This window comes from Lolium perenne, chromosome 7 (assembly GCF_019359855.2).
Source record: "Lolium perenne isolate Kyuss_39 chromosome 7, Kyuss_2.0, whole genome shotgun sequence".
In the NCBI taxonomy this organism is placed as follows: domain Eukaryota; kingdom Viridiplantae; phylum Streptophyta; class Magnoliopsida; order Poales; family Poaceae; genus Lolium; species Lolium perenne.
The window spans coordinates 37,558,716-37,576,892 of NC_067250.2; positions in this window are offsets into that span (position 1 = coordinate 37,558,716).

Here is an 18,177-nt window from a genome sequence, read left to right on the forward strand (position 1 = left end):
GGATGGGCAACAACATCCCGATAAGAGGTCAGCTCAAGGACAACAGAGAGGCCGTAGTGAGTGGGAGAATAGCGATCAGGAGGAGGACGAGGACGAGCACGAAGATGATGAGTCGGCTCAGACGGAGAGGGCATTGCACCAGAGGTGGAGGGCATGTCAGGAGGAGCAGCATCATTCTTACGTGGACGATGAGAGTAGTGAAAAGGGTAGGGAGGGACCACTTTAGGCAAGGAAGGGGACATGGGAGAGGAAGGTGTGGAGGGTGGAGCAGCGGCGGCCGGAAAGATCATCGGCGGCGGCGCGGATCGAGCACGGAGTTGCAGCGTGCAAAGAGCTGAACCATGTTGTGAATGGAGCAACTGGTATTCATAGTGGGCCAAAGGCCAGTACATGTACATGAGATACAATATGCAGGGAAGCCCCTCATACAGAGATAATATACAGTGGGGTCTATACATCACTAACATCTGGCACCGACGCGGTGGCGCCTATGGGTGTCGTCCTTCCTCCTTTGAGGGCGTCGTGGTTTCCTTCCTCTCCATTACCTGCCGAGTGCTGGGGGAAACCCTAGGACCAGCTTGCTGGCCCGGGCAGCAGCGGCGTCACGACGTCGCCTCCCTTCTTGAAGGTGCTGCCTTGGTGCTCGAGGATCTTTGACTCAAGAAGTAGCTTGGTAGGGCAAGTTCAGAGGGCGGCATGGTGGAGGTTGCAGTCTTGCTTCGTCGCTAGTCGTTGTCTGTGTTGTCTTCGAGTTGTATCTCTCTTTCTTGTTGAGCATGTTTTTGCTGCTGCCCCAACACTTTTCGTGTGTGTGAACCCATGTATGATCATTGCTTTATTTATAAAGCGGGGCGAAAGCCTATTTCGAGGAGGAGGACTCCGCCAGAGGACGAGTTGTTCGTGGTGATGGGTGTCAGCAGCTCAGCGATGCCCCAGCTCCCGCTGGAGGGCAATCCCTTTACGGTGATGGGCGTCAGCGGATCCATGCTCCAGCGCATCTCGAGCACATACCTTGAGCACCGCGGCTGCTTGCCATCGGTTGCCTCACCATCGCCACCAGAGTGCTTGGTCGCAATCTGCATTGCTAACAGGTACGTAGAATTTTATTGTTGCTCTATTAGGATTTCGTATGGGGATTTTTTGTTGACCGCTTCTGTGTGGGGATTAATTATGATGGGTTCGTTGCAAGGAAAACAAAAAATTTCTACCGTGAACATGAGCAAAAACCAAGATCCAATCTAGGAAGAAGCAAGATCTAATCTACCAAGATCGAAGCAACGAGAAGATTGCGAGACTAACCCTCAAAGATTCCAAAACCTACGAGATTAGATCTCGTTGTTGATGTAGTCGATCGTCCGTGCTGCAATCCGGCAACACTTCCGTACTCGGTCGTGCGTACGGTGTCGATGAAGCCCGTCCTCTCCCCGTTCCAGCGGGCAGCGGAGGTGTGATAGATCTCCACAGAATCCCAGCAGCACGACGGTGTGGTGGTGGTGGAGAAGTAAAACTGCAGGGCTTCGCCTAAGCCGGATCAGCGTATGGTGGAGGAGAAAGGGGGGGCTAGGGTTTGGTCAAAGGGGTGAAGTGGCCGGCCACCCCTCCCCTCTTTATATAGGGGGAGGGGTCGGACTAGGGTTTCCCCCTGGCCCCACCTCTTCCTTGGCCGGCGCATGGGGGGCGGGGGGGGGGGGGTTTCTTCCCCCTCAAGCCTTCCCCTTTATCTCTTCATTTAAACACTTAAATTGGAGATGGATTTTATCTCTAGATTTAAACCATTTAAATTGGAGATAGATCTTATCTCTAGGGGTGGGCCGGCCTGGGCCCACATGTCATAGTGGGAAGGACCCACCATGCCATGTGGCGCTTATGTGGCCCCTCCCGGGGTGGTGGGCCCACTGGTGACCATCTAGAACCTTCTAGAAGCTCCGGTCAAAACACTGGAACTTTCCTGAACCCCGGAAAGTGACTTTCCATATATGAATCTTATTCTCCAGACCATTCCGGACCTCCTCGTGATGTCCTAGATCCCATCCGAGACTCCGAACAAACTTTGTCTCCATCTCATATTCTGAATCTACTTATGCGACATCGAACCTTAAGCGTGTCACTCTACGGTTCGCGAACTATGCAGACATGGTCGAGACTCCTCTCCGACCAATAACCAATAGCAGGATCTGGAGTCCATAAAGGCTCCCACACATTCAACGATAACTTAGTGATCGATTGAACCATTTACATACGATACTGATTCCCTTTGTCACGCGATACTTTACTTGTTCGAGGTTCGATCATCGGTATCTCCATACCTGGTTCAACCTCGTTTCCGACAAGTACTCTTTACTCGTACCGTGGTATGTCATCTCTTGTGACCCAGTCACATGCTTGCAAGCTAATTAGACGACATTCCACCGAGAGGGTCTAGAGTATATCTATCCGTCATCGGGATGGACAAATCCCACTATTGATCCATATGCCTCAACTCACACTTTCCAAATACTTAATCACATCTTTATAACCACCCAGTTACGCAATGGCGTTTGATGTAATCAAAGCATCCTTCCGGTGTAAGTGATTTACATGATCTCATGGTCGAAGGACTAGGTAACTATGTATCGAAAGCTTATAGCAAGTTGAACTTAATGACTTGATCTCATGCTACGCTTATTTGGGTTTGTGTCCATTATATCATTCATCCAATGACATAACCTTGTTATTAATACCATCCAATGTTCATGATCACGAAACCATGATCATCTATTAATCAACAAGCTAGTTATACAAGAGGCTCACTAGGGACTTCTTGTTGTTTACATAACACACATGTATCAATGTTTCGGTTAATACAATTATAGCATGGTATGCAAACATTTATCATAAACTCAAAGATATTATAATAACCACTTTATTATTGCCTCTTGGGCATATCTCCAACGAGTTAATCAACTCATGGAGACTTGGGAAGTAGATGTTGGTTTCCAAATTACAACAACAGAACAGCTGGATTCTATGGCTCAACTGACATTCATTGCATTGCCGAGTACAGTATTTTATACAGAGAGGTAACGATCATGGGAGCGTGGTGCCCATGCAGTGGCAGTCACAGGGGCGTGCAAGGCACTGACTACAGCTATGCCTAGGTACTAGAATCAGTAGTTACAAACTAAGATATACATGTACAACGGTAGTATGAGCAGGCCCTGAATATGTGTACAGTTCAATAAGAACCAGTGTAATATGGCTCTGCACAGTTCTCTTGCGACAGTTACATGTTCAGGTGCACATGGACGAAGCTCTTTCAGAGATCATGGTGCAACTTCATGTTTTAATAATTTAGTCGTTCTTGATGAAATCAGATAGAACAGAAGATCCAACAAATGTTTGTACTTGCTGTTATACTTGAAATTATACTTTCGTTAAAGTCAAGAAGCAGCAGATCAAATGAAAAATGTTAGCATAATTTGATATATTTAGTGACTATACTACTGCCTTGACCGACTTGTGATTAATTCTGAAGGGAAGGGGACAGTGAAGAAATTTAGACCTTGCAGATTTCGGATGGTTGTTTTCCTGATCGAGCTCTGCACTTTTTTCGGCGTATTTGCTTCGGTGAAACAACTTCGTAGGTGCACAAAGGCAATAGGTTTTCTTGCCTTTTGTGGGAAATTAAGTGCTAACATTTTTCATTTGCTCATAGTGTGCAAAGTAATCATTCAAATATAATTAATGTTGTGAATAATTCATTTTTAATAGCGAAGTATAATGTTCATATTCTTCATAGTGTGCAATTCAGCGATTTATCTGTCCAAACATGAGTTAGAATTTAGTAGTAACTTGGATTTTTTTTTCGTCTGCATTTGTGGTTTCAGAGAAGCAAACTAACCTAACCTACTTTAAGACCAAGGAGTAATTAATATCTTGTATGGGAGCCATACTTATGTTCCTTCCAGTTTCATATGAGTGTTGTTGACCTGTTATTTCCTTAGTTTTTATTCTGCTTTTTCCTGCATCTCCCTGCTTAGTTTCTATAGAGATGGCATACTGGAATATGCATTTGTCTTTTGCTTTATACAGCGGCTGTGAAGGAGAAGGTGCATAAGTTGTAGGTAAATAAGCTTTTATTTTTGGAAGATATGATTGTGCTCAGATACAAGTTTCTTTAACGAAATGTAATTAATCGGTTACCGGTGTCAGAATTTCTTTAGTCAAATGCAATGATCTGTTTGTTTTGTTGATTGTACTCTCCGTCTGATCTTAGGACTCCACAATTCAAGCCGATAAATTTCTGCCTTCTCCTAATCCTGCTCATAATGGTCATTGGTAAGATACAAGTTTTAAGTGTGAGCATCATTACCGGTGAAAGCAAAGCATTCTTCTTTGCACATCGGCAATAACAGGGGCTGTTCTTTATATCCATGTTTCTGCTTGCATATGTTTTCTGATTTTTTATGAAGATTGTTCTCTTGCAGTGGGAGTCAGCTGTGTTTTGTTCATTCTTCCAGTTTTTTTAGCTATTTTGATTTTTTTTATTTTACTACTCCCGTTAGACTCTATCCGACTCGAAACTATTTCTGAATCATTATTGCTTTCATGTAGGATGAAGAATATGATGATGACACTGAGACTGGACAGGACAGTGCAATCATTAATGAAACCCTTATTGTTAGTTAATTCTCTTTGAGCATACAAAATGTAAGAAAGGAGGAGAAAAACTCAATAGTTTGCATTGCATATTGTTTTTGCACTAGGTTCCCATGTTGCAATCTACTGTGGCTTGGTTGCTTATTTTTTTTGGAATGGGCACCACTGGATCTTCGCTTACAGTCAAAAAAATTCGACAGAACATAGTAGCCCGCCAGCGTGTCTGTTGTATTTGTCTTCCTTCCACCTGATGAGTAGATATTTAGATATCTATAGGTAATAATAGTTGAGATGTATTTTATTTCTACCAGTAAGGACATGGGCTCTTCTTTTTTCGAGAGCACGCGCAAAGCGTGCCTTATCTTTATAGAAGGGGAAAGCATAATAACTTACAAGCACATCACCTAGGTGCTGAGAACACACACGCCACCCTCCCTCTGCCTAGGCCTACTCTCTCGCTATATCTAGCCTCACTTCTCTCCTAGCTCTCTCCCACAGGTGGAAATCATCCCTAATCTGGGTGACCATTTGGTCCACTGTCTTCTGCTCCCTGTCGTTACTGAAAGGCCTCGCATTCCGCTGCTTCCAAATCGTCCATGCCGTGCTGATAACCATGGAGTCAAACCGCTTCCTATCAAACCTCCTCACTCGCTTGCGGGCCTCCGTCCACCATCTCTGTAGGTTCCCCGTGAACCCTGGTTCTGCCATCCTTAGACCTGCACTACACCTGTCTCGCATAGGGGCATAGGGTTAGAATGTGGTCCACATTATCCTCCTCCTGCAAGCATATATAACATGCGTTCGGGTGCTCTTGCAACCCATGTCTCGCCCTCCTATCCGATGTCCACAGGCGGTATCTCAGAGCCAACCATGCGAAGATCTTGCATTTCATGGGTGAAAAGGAGCCCCAAACTGGTCTACTCATACTCCATCTCACACTTCCTTGGCATAGCATCTCATACGTGCACTTTGCCGAGTATGTTCCAGACTCCGCACCCTTCCAAAGTATGCGGTCTGGTGTGGAGACGTCTCTCTCGACATTCTCCACCGCCTCCCACCGGACTAGGCATTGCCTCCAGAGCTCCTCCGTCATCTCCCCTGGTATGTCATCTATCCACGCATCCCCCTGCAGAGCCTCCGGCACCAGACGGGTGTTCTTCCGCCTAGTGGTTACAATGGCGAATACCTCCGGTGCCAGCTCCTCCGCAGTGTAACCACCGATCCATCTATCCCTCCAGAAGTAGGTCAGCTGTCCATCCCCTACCATAAATCGCGCTAGACTCTGGAATACTCCCACCACAAGTGGATCATTCAACCCGGGTAGGCCTTGCCAAGGCCTCACCGGGTCCGTGCGTCTGAGCCACATCCATCTCAATCTCAAGGCGATGCCTTGCAAACTCAAGTCTTTCACCCCCAAGCCGTCGAACTCCTTTGGTTTGCATATGCTCCTCCATGCCACTAGGCACTGGCCCCCATGCACCTCATCCTTACCGGCCCAAAAGAACGCTCTCATCCACCTGTTTATCTCCTCCAGAAGCCAAACTGGCGCCTCAGCGACCACCATTTGGTGCACCGCTCTAGCTGCTACAACTGAATTAATCAGGACTAGTCTCCCCTCTCTCTTGATGAGCCCTCTTTGCCACGCAGGTACGCACTTGATAACCTGGTCCAAAAGCGGCTGCCACTCAGCCTTAGATAGAGGCCTGAGCGCCAACTGGAGCCCTAGGTACCTGATTGGGAACCTCGCCAGCTCACATCCCAACATCCGTGTAGCCCTTTCCTCCTCTTCCTGTGTTCCTCGAATCAGAGTGGCCGTCATCTTCTTGAAGTTTACTCGCAGGCCCGAGGCCTCTCCAAACAGACTGAGCGTATGTCTCACCGCCCTCAACTCCCTGTACTCCAGTTTGATGAAGATGACAACATCATCGGCATATACCGATATCCTCTGTAAGGGTGAGATGGAAGCTAAGTCCCCGAAGAGTCCCTCTCCAACCGCCTTGGTGACCATGGCGGAGAGAGTCTCCATGGCCGCCACAAAAAGCATGGGCTCTTCACATCAGTTTAGCCCGTGTAGGTTTCTTACTCTATTCTAGCTACATCAATATTGAATACTCTTTTTGATTCTTTATCACACCAAGCACATGGTCCTGTCTTCATTTTGCATGCAAGAATACCGAGACGACTGGTAAATTTGTATGAGATAAATATATAGGATAAATGTACAAAGAAACACTAGGCTTTGAAGTGTTGCTCTATTTTGGTAATGATTGATCCCGCGTGTCGATCTGTTCTTTACAGTGGATGTATGGGGTAAGTGATGTCTACGCCCCCCTCCTTTTCCTATAGACAGTGTTGGGCCTCCAAGAGCAGAGGTTTGTAGAACAGCAGCAAGTTTTCCCTTAAGTGGATCACCCAAGGATTATCGAACTCAGGGAGGAAGAGGTCAAAGATATCCCTCTCATGCAACCCTGCAACCACAAAGCAAGAAGTCTCTTGTGTCCCCAACACACCAAATAGGTGCACTAGTTCGGCGAAGAGATAGTGAAACACAGGTGGTATGAATATATAGTAGCAGTAGCAACGGCACCAGAAAAGTGCTTTGCCCAGGACAGTAAACAAGCAGTAGTAACACAACAGTAGTAACACAGTAAAACAGTAAACAAGCAGCAATAGCAGTATTTAGGGACAAGGCCTAGGGATTAGACTTTCACTAGTGGACACTCTCAACATTGATCACATAACAAAATAGATAAATGCATACTCTACACTCTCTTGTTGGATGATGAACACATTGCGTAGGATTACACGAACCCTCAATGCCGGAGTTAACAAGCTCCACAATTCAATGTTCATATTTAAATAACCTTAGAGTGTAAGATAGATCAACAACTAAACCAAGTACTAACATAGCATGCACACTGTCACCTTCATGGTAAGAAAGGAGGCATAGATCATATCAATACTATCATAGCAATAGTTAACTTCATAATCTACAAGAGATCATAATCATAGCCTACGCCAAGTACTAACACGGATGCACACACTGTCACCATTACACCGTGCAGGAGGAATAAAACTACTTTAATAACATTGCTAGAGTAGCACATAGATAAATTGTGATACAAAACACATTGCAATCATAAAGAGATATAAATAAGCACTTCACTATGCCATTCATAACAGTGAATAAGTATTCTGTGAAATATAGCCTAAGAGACCCACAAGGTGCACACACTGTCACCTTTACACACGTGGGACAAGGAGTCTCCGGAGATCACATACGTAAAATTCACTTGACTAGCATAATGACATCTAGATTACAAGCATCATCATATGAATCTCAATCATGTAAGGCAGCTCATGAGATTATTGTATTGAAGTACATAGGAGAGAGATGAACCACATAGCTACCGGTACAGCCCCGAGCCTCGATGGAGAACTACTCCCTCCTCATGGGAGACAGCAGCGTTGATGAAGATGGCGGTGGTGTCGATGGAGGAGCCTTCCGGGGGCACTTCCCCGTTCCGGCGGCGTGCCGGAACAGAGACTCCTGTCCCCCCAGATCTTGGCTTCGCGATGGCGGCGGCTCTGGAAGGTTTCTGTGGGTTTCGTTGAACGTCGATGTTTTTAGGTCAGGGACGAATATATAGGCGGAGAGGCGGCGCAAGGAGGCGGCTGGGGCCCCCACACCATAGGCTGGCGCGGCCAGGGGGTCACCCGCGCCGCCTTATGGTGTGGGCCCCCTGCTGCCCGCCTCCGACTCTCCTTCGGTGTTCCGGAAGCTTCCGGGAATTCTAAGACTTTCGGTGTTGATTTCGTCCGATTCCGAAAATATTTCCTTACTAGGATTTCTGAAACCAAAAACAGCAGAAAACAGCAACTGGCCTTTTGGCATCTCGTCAATAGGTTAGTTCCGGAAAACGCATAAATATGACATAAAATGTGAACAAAACATGTTGGTATCATCAATAATGTGGCATGGAACATAAGAAATTATCGATACGTCGGAGACGTATCAGCATCCCCAAGCTTAGTTCCTGCTCGTCCCGAGCAGGTAAACGATAAACAAAGATAATTTCTGGAGTGACATGCCATCATAACCTTGATCATAATATTGTAAGCATATGTAATGAATGCAGCGATCAAAACAATGGTAATGACATGAGTAAACAAATGAACCATATAGCAAAGACTTTTCATGAATAGTACTTTCAAGACAAGCATCAATAAGTCTTGCATAAGAGTTAACTCATAAAGCAATAATTCAAAGTAAAGGTATTGAAGCAACACAAAGGAAGATGAAGTTTCAGCGGTTGCTTTCAACTTGTAACATGTATATCTCATGGATATTGTCAACATAGAGTAATATAACAAGTGCAATATGCAAGTATGTAGGAATCAATGCACAGTTCACACAAGTGTTTGCTTCTTGAGGTGGAGAGAAATAGGTGAACTGACTCAACATTAAAAGTAAAAGAATGGTCCTTCAAAGAGGAAAACATCGATTGCTATATTTGTGCTAGAGCTTTGGTTTTGAAAACAAGAAACAATTTTGTCAACGGTAGTAATAAAGCATATGTATCATGTAAATTATATCTTACAAGTTGCAAGCCTCATGCATAGTATACTAATAGTGCCCGCACCTTGTCCTAATTAGCTTGGACTACCGGATCGTCGCAATGCACATGTTTTAACCAAGTGTCACAATGGGGTACCTCTATGCCGCCTGTACAAAGGTCTAAGGAGAAAGCTCGCATTGGATTTCTCGCTATTGATTATTCTCAACTTAGACATCCATACCGGGACAACATAAACAACAGATAATGGACTCCTCTTTTATGCATAAGCATGTAACAACAATTAATAATTTTCTCATATGAGATTGAGGATATATGTCCAAAACTGAAACTTCCACCATGGATCATGGCTTTAGTTAGCGGCCCAATGTTCTTCTCTAACAATATGCATGCTTAACCATAAGGTGGTAGATCTCTCTTACTTCAGACAAGACGAACATGCATAGCAACTCACATGAAATTCAACAAAGAGTAGTTGATGGCGTCCCCAGTGAACATGGTTATCGCACAACAAGCAACTTAATAAGAGATAAAGTGCATAAGTACATATTCAATACCACAATAGTTTTTAAGCTATTTGTCCCATGAGCTATATATTGCAAAGGCGAATGATGGAATTTTAAAGGTAGCACTCAAGCAATTTACTTTGGAATGGCGGAAAATACCATGTAGTAGGTAGGTATGGTGGACACAAATGGCATAGTGGTTGGCTCAAGTATTTTGGATGCATGAGAGGTAATCCCTCTCGATACAAGGTTTAGGCTAGCAAGACTTATTTGAAACAAACACAAGGATGAACCGGTGCAGCAAAACTCACATAAAAGACATATTGTAAACATTATAAGACTCTACACCGTCTTCCTTGTTGTTCAAACTCAATACTAGAAATTATCTAGACCTTAGAGAGACCAAATATGCAAACCAAATTTTAGCATGCTCTATGTATTTCTTCATTAATGGGTGCAAAGTATATGATGCAAGAGCTTAAACATGAGCACAACAATTGCCAAGTATCACATTACCCAAGACATTTATAGCCATTACTACATGTATCATTTTCAATTCCAACCATATAACAATTTAACGAAGAAGAAACTTCGCCATGAATACTATGAGTAGAGCCTAAGGACATATTTGTCCATATGCTAAAGCGGAGCGTGTCTCTCTCCCACAAAGTGAATGCTAGGATCCATTTTATTCAAACAAAACCAAAAACAAAAACAAACCGACGCTCCAAGAAAAGCACATAAGATGTGATGGAATAAAAATATAGTTTCAGGGGAGGAACCTGATAATGTTGTCGATGAAGAAGGGGATGCCTTGGGCATCCCCAAGCTTAGACGCTTGAGTCTTCTTAGAATATGCAGGGGTGAACCACCGGGGCATCCCCAAGCTTAGAGCTTTCACTCTTCTTGATCATAGTATATCATCCTCCTCTCTTGACCCTTGAAAACTTCCTTCACACCAAACTTCTCATAATCTTCATTAGAGGGGTTAGTAAATAATCAAAAACTCACATGTTCAGAGGTGACACAATCATTCTTAACACTTCTGGACATTGCTCAAAGCTACTGGAAGGTAATGGAACAAAGAAATCCACCCAACACAGCGAAAGAAGCAATGCGAAATAAAAGGCAGAATCTGTCAAAACAGAACAGTCCGTAAAGACGAATTTTTAATAAATACCTCTGTTGCTCAGATCAGAAAACTCAAAACTAATGAAAGTTGCGTACATATCTGTGGAACACGCACATAAATTGGCATATTTGTCTGATTTTTCTACAGAGAAAACAGCCCAGATTCGTGACAGATAGAAATCTGTTTCTGCGCAGAAATCCAAATCTAGTATCAACCTTCGATTAGAGGCTTCACTTGGCACAAAAAAAACACAAAACTAAGATAAGGAGAGGTTGCTACAGTAGTAAACAACTTCCAAGACACAAATATAAAACAAAGTACTGTAGCAAAATAACACATGGGTTATCTCCCAAGAAGTTCTTTCTTTATAGCCATTAAGATGGGCTCAGCAGTTTTAATGATGCACTCGCAAGAAATAATATTTGAAGCAAAAGAGAGCATCAGGAGGCAAATTCAAAACACGTTTAAGTCTAACATGCTTCCTATGCATAGGAATCTTGTAAATAAACAAGTTCATGAAGAGCAAAGTAACAAGCATATGAAGATAAAACAAGTGTAGCTTCAAAAATTTCAGCACATAGAGAGGTGTTTTATTAACATGAAAATTTCTACAACCATATTTTTATCTCTCATAATAACTTTCAGTAGCATCATGAGCAAACTTAACAATATAACTATCACATAAAGCATTCTTATCATGAGTCTCATGCATAAAATTATTACTACTCTCCACATAAGCATAATCAATTTTATTAGTAATAGCGGGAGCAAATTCAACAAAGTAGCTATCATATATAGGAGGTATATTGTAATCATAATTAAATTTATCCTCCATAACAGGTGGTACCAAAAGACTACTATCATTATAATCATCATAAATAGGAGGCAAAGTATCATCAAAGAAAATTTTCTCCTCAATGCTTGGGGGACTAAAAAGATCATGAAAACCAGCTTCCCCAAGCTTAGAACTTTCTATATCATTATCAACAATGGTGTTCAAAGCGTTCATACTAATATTACTACCAGCATGCAAATAAGATTCCATAGGTTTTTTAATTTTCGCATCAAACAATCCATGTTTTAAATCAGGAAATAGCATAAGAAGCTCATTCTTGTCCATTATGCCAAACTAGTGTCAACAAGAAACAAAAAGATGCAATTGCAGGATCTAAAGGAAATAGCTTCGAGTACTTACGGCGCCGGAAAATAGCTTAGTAACCGAGATCCGGAGTGTGAGTACCTTTTACCTTTCCTCCCCGGCAACGTCGCCAGAAAATAGCTTGATGTCTACGCCCCCCTCCTTTTCCTGTAGACAGTGTTGGGCCTCCAAGAGCAGAGGTTTGTAGAACAGCAGCAAGTTTTCCCTTAAGTGGATCACCCAAGGTTTATCGAACTCAGGGAGGAAGAGGTCAAAGATATCCCTCTCATGCAACCCTGCAACCACAAAGCAAGAAGTCTCTTGTGTCCCCAACACACCAAATAGGTGCACTAGTTCGGCGAAGAGATAGTGAAACACATGTGGTATGAATATATAGTAGCAGTAGCAACGGCACCAGAAAAGTGCTTTGCCCAGGACAGTAAACAAGCAGTAGTAACACAGCAGTAGTAACACAGTAAAACAGTAAACAAGCAGCAATAGCAGTATTTAGGGACAAGGCCTAGGGATTAGACTTTCACTAGTGGACACTCTCAACATTGATCACATAACAAAATAGATAAATGCATACTCTACACTCTCTTGTTGGATGATGAACACATTGCGTAGGATTACACGAACCCTCAATGCCGGAGTTAACAAGCTCCACAATTCAATGTTCATATTTAAATAACCTTAGAGTGTAAGATAGATCAACAACTAAACCAAGTACTAACATAGCATGCACAGTGTCACCTTCATGCTAAGAAAGGAGGCATAGATCATATCAATACTATCATAGCAATAGTTAACTTCATAATCTACAAGAGATCATAATCATAGCCTACGCCAAGTACTAACACGGATGCACACACTGTCACCATTACACCGTGCAGGAGGAATAAAACTACTTTATTAACATTGCTAGAGTAGCACATAAATAAATTGTGATACAAAACACATTGCAATCATAAAGAGATATAAATAAGCACTTCACTATGCCATTCATAACAGTGAATAAGTATTCTGTGAAATATAGCCTAAGAGACCCACACGGTGCACACACTGTCACCTTTACACACGTGGGACAAGGAGTCTCCGGAGATCACATAAGTAAAATTCACTTGACTAGCATAATGACATCTAGATTACAAGCATCATCATATGAATCTCAGTCATGTAAGGCAGCTCATGAGATTATTGTATTGAAGTACATAGGAGAGAGATGAACCACATAGCTACCGGTACAGCCCCGAGCCTCGATGGAGAACTACTCCCTCCTCATGGGAGACAGCAGCGTTGATGAAGATGGCGGTGGTGTCGATGGAGGAGCCTTCCGGGGGCACTTCCCCGTTCCGGCGGCGTGCCGGAACAGAGACTCCTGTCCCCCAGATCTTGGCTTCGCGATGGCGGCGGCTCTGGAAGGTTTCTGTGGGTTTCGTTGAACGTCGATGTTTTTAGGTCAGGGACGAATATATAGGCGGAGAGGCGGCGCAAGGAGGCGGCTGGGGCCCCCACACCATAGGCTGGCGCGGCCAGGGGGCCACCCGCGCCGCCTTATGGTGTGGGCCCCCTGCTGCCCGCCTCCGACTCTCCTTCGGTGTTCCGGAAGCTTCCGGGAATTCTAAGACTTTCGGTGTTGATTTCGTCCGATTCCGAAAATATTTCCTTACTAGGATTTCTGAAACCAAAAACAGCAGAAAACAGCAACTGGCCTTTCGGCATCTCGTCAATAGGTTAGTTCCGGAAAACGCATAAATATGACATAAAATGTGAACAAAACATGTCGGTATTATCAATAATGTGGCATGGAACATTATCGATACGTCGGAGACGTATCAGTAAGCTACTTGCAGGTCCAACTCATCGGACCTCAGTCCTGACTGGCTATAAGCGTGTTAATGATATTTCAAGTTTGCACACAGTAAATCACTAATAAGGTAAGATAATACCCATACTTCTAATTTGCAGCAACAATTATAAATATGGATCAGTGGACTATGTGGTGTGGATTTATTCTATGGCATATTGGCAGTGATTCTTTTTTTGGTGGTATCCCATTCTTTCCCCTTAATTACGATGTCTAATATTCGATTTGTCCAACATGAGCCAATAAGAAATAAAAGCATGGGATGATTTTCTGCCTTCATATTCCTCATTTTCATGGCTGCAATTTCAAATTGTTCAAAACCTAACTATAAGCATTACTGTGGTTCAAGTGGCGGTTTTACTGGATATGCTACACAATTATAATTTGGTTGGGTGACAAAAGTGTTGTAACTTTATAAATAAAGTCCTTCAAATAAACAATTTTGTTCACAACGTCTTCTCTCTCGGTTGATGGAGGACTCTCTATACTACAGTACGCGGATGATATCATCCTTTTTTTAAAACATGACCTCAACAAAGCGGTTAATATGAAATTAATTTTGTGCCTCTTTGAAGAGTTATCGAGGCTTAAGATTAGTTTTCATAAGAGTGGGATTTTTTGTTTTGAAAAGGCAAAGGAGAAAGAAGACCAGTATAAGCAGATCTTTGGATGTGATGCTGGACAACTCCCCTTTAGATACTTGGGTATTCCAATCCATTATAAAAAAACTAAGGAATTCAGATTGGTATCCGGTAGAAACAAGGTTTGAGAGTAAATTAGGATGCTGGAAAGGGAAGTTACTATCCTATGGTGATAGGTTAGTCCTTATTAATTCAGTATTAACTAATTTACCAATATTTATGTTGTCTTTCCTGCAAATACCTGTTGGGGTAAGGAAACGTTTGGACTTCTATAGATCTAGATTCTTTTGGCAGTCCGATGAAAACAAAAGAAAATACCGGCTTACCAAATGGAACATTTTTTGTCGTCCCAAAGACGAGGGGGCTTAGGTATTGAGGTCCTCAAAATCAAAAATAGATGCTTATTGAGTAAGTGGCTCTTTAAACTTCTTAATGAAGACGGGGTGTGGCAAGAATTGCTACAAAATAAATACCTAAGACAGAAGACGTTATCGGAGGGGCAAGCTAGGCCTACCGATTCCCCATTCTGGAAAGGATTGATGGGAGTTAAACAGGAGTTTTTTTCTAGGGGCTTTTTCAAAGTGGATAATGGTACGAATACCCGCTTTTGGGAAGATACCTGGTTAGGAAATACTTCTTTGACTCTTCAATATCCATCATTGTATAATATTATACACCATAAGAATGTAACAGTTGCACAGGTATTAGCCCAAACACCGCAGAATATTACATTCTGAAGGGTTTTAAGTGGTAATAAATGGACTTCATGGTTGCAATTATATAGGAAACTCATGATGGCAACTTTGAATGAAGAGAATGATCGTTTTGTTTGTAAATTTTCATCAAATGGTTTATTTACAGTGAAGTCGATGTATGAAGATCTTATGCGTGACCACACCCCTTTTCTGAGGAAGTATCTCTGGAAGGTTAAAATTCCGCTTAAGATTAAGATTTTCATGTGGTTTTTGAGCAATAAAGTTTTGTTAACTAAGGACAATCTAGCTAAACGTCATTGGAATGGGTGTACAAAATGTGTTTTCTGTGGGGAACAAGAGACCATTCAGCACCTTTTCATTGAATGTTCATTAGCAAAGCTCTTATGGCGTACGGTTAATTTCAGTTATGATCTTCCACCTCCGACAAATATTACTAATATGTTTGGTAATTGGTTAAATGGAGTAGATAGACAATCTAAGGTTTTTATCCGGATTGGGGTTTCTGCTTTATGTTGTTCTATTTGGAGGGTCAGAAATGATATAATTTTTAATAAAAAAGTCTATATTCATTTCTTGCAGGTTATTGATGACCCACAAGTATAGGGGATCACAACAGTCTTCGAGGGAAGTAAAACCCAAATTTATTGATTCGACACAAGGGGAGATAAAGAATACTTATAAGCCTTAACAACTGAGTTGTCAATTCAGCTGCACCTGGAAAAGCACTAGTAACAGGGGTGATGTGAAAGCAGCAGTAATATGAGAGAAATAGTAACAGTAACACATCACAAAGAATAAGAATACGTAGGCGATGGCACCAGAAAATAGTTGATACTACTTCCAATGACATATAGGACCGAGTGAGTATTTGATGATGACAGATGGATCGGGGTTCCCAGCTATCTACACTAGTGGTAACTCTCCAATAACAAGTGTTGGGTGAACAAATTACAGTTGGGCAATTGATAGGATTGAAATAGCATTAAGACAGAACATCCAGTCTATTAATTATATGTAGGCATGTTTTCCATATATAGTCATACGTGCTCGCAATGAGAAACTTGCACAACATCTTTTGTCCTACCAGCCCGTTTGCAGCGGGGCCTCAAGGGAATCTACTGGTAATTAAGGTACTCCTTTTAATAGAGCACCGAAGCAAAGCATTAACACTTAGTGAAAACATATGATCCTCATATCTAAACCTTCCCATCCGGTTATCCCAGTTATTGTCACTCTGGGGCCTCGGGTTCAGGACAGAGACATGTGTAAACAACTTCTAGATACAATCTAAGCAATAATTATAGAGCTCAAATCTAAGATCATGCCACTCGTGCACTAGTGACAAGCATTAAACACAACAAGGTTGCAGCAACAATAACTTCACAAATTTATATAGATATACTGATCATAATGTAACAATTCATCGGATCCCAACAAACACAACACCGATTACATCAGATGGATCTCAATCATGTAAGGCAGCTCATGAGATCATTGTATTGAAGTACATGGGAGAGAGAGTACCAACTAGCTACTGCTAGAACCCGTAGTCCATGGGGGAACTACTCACGGAGCATGATGGAGGCGGTGGCGTCGATGGAGAAGGCTCCGGGGGTCAATCCCCGTCCCGGCAGGGTGCCAGAACAGGACCTTCTGACCCCCGAAACTAGGTTTCGATGGCGGTGGCGCTCCGGGAGTTCTTCTGGAATATGATCGATCTCCCTCGGGTTTTCGCGTCGTGGGGGTACAAATAGGCAAAGGGGCGATGTCGGTGAAGTCCCGAGGTGGGCTCCCCACACGCCGGCGCGCCTGTGGGCCCGGCCGCGCTGCTGCGTGGGGAGGAGGCCGTGGGCCTCCCCCGGGCTTGCCCTTCTGGCTCCGTGTGTCCCTCGGAAAAATAAGAGGTTTGGCTTTTGTTCCGTCGAATTCCGAGAATATTGCCCGAACAGCTTTCCTGGAACCAAAAATAGCAGAAAACAGGAACTGGCACTGTGGCATCTTGTTAATAGGTTAGTCCCAGAAAATGTATAAAAATGATATAAAGTGTATATAAAACATGTGACATTGATATATAAAACAAGCATGAAACATCAGAAATTATAGATGCGTTTGAGACGTATCAGTTATCCATATGGTCTCCCATTGGGTTCAGCTTTGGGCCCTACTCTCTCCGGAGGGGCAGCGGGATGCTATGGCTACTGCCTGCACACGGCTCCTGATGGTCGCTCAGGATATCTTGTGCCAGGCTGGTTGGCGGCATACTAGAAGGTTATGTTGATGTGTAGCCATAGTATGAGTTGTTTTAGATGGTTGATTTTTGTATCAATCCTCGGTGATGCGTGAGTTGTAAACGTTACATTTCCGAAACTTGTTTATCTAATAAAAGGTCGTGTGCATCGTCACGATGCAGAAGCTGGGGTATACCCCCATTTCGAAAAAAAAGTGGTGGGAGCCGGGAGGCTGTCTGGTCTTGGCGGAGTGGGGTTTGGAGCTTGGCTTGGTTCTTTCCCCGATCTTCAGTGGGTTTGGCCATTTGAGGAGAGTAGGCATGGCATGCTTGGGCTTTTAGCCTAAATTATGTATCTACTTTCTTACCTAATTGACTCCTATGAGCGTGAAAGATTAAACGTCTCAAGGATTTTTCTAGAACTATAATTATGTGTCCATGAGAGTATTTATTCGACTATTATTCTTTACGGTCCGGTCCGAGTCTGCCCTGTTTTCAATTTGAATCCTCGATCCAATATGCACATTTGAGCCCCCAACCAGTCCAAATTTGAGAAAAGGTATAGTAAAGGATATGATAAAAACAAGATCTAACCCGACCCGTTTACACCCACCTTAGCTAAGGATAGTCCCTGGCCTTGATATTGTAGATGGGATGCTTTTATTTGCCTCCTGCAGTGGTACTGTTTTCTCTTTTTCTACCCTTTAATATCCTGCCAGCAATATGAAAAAATGA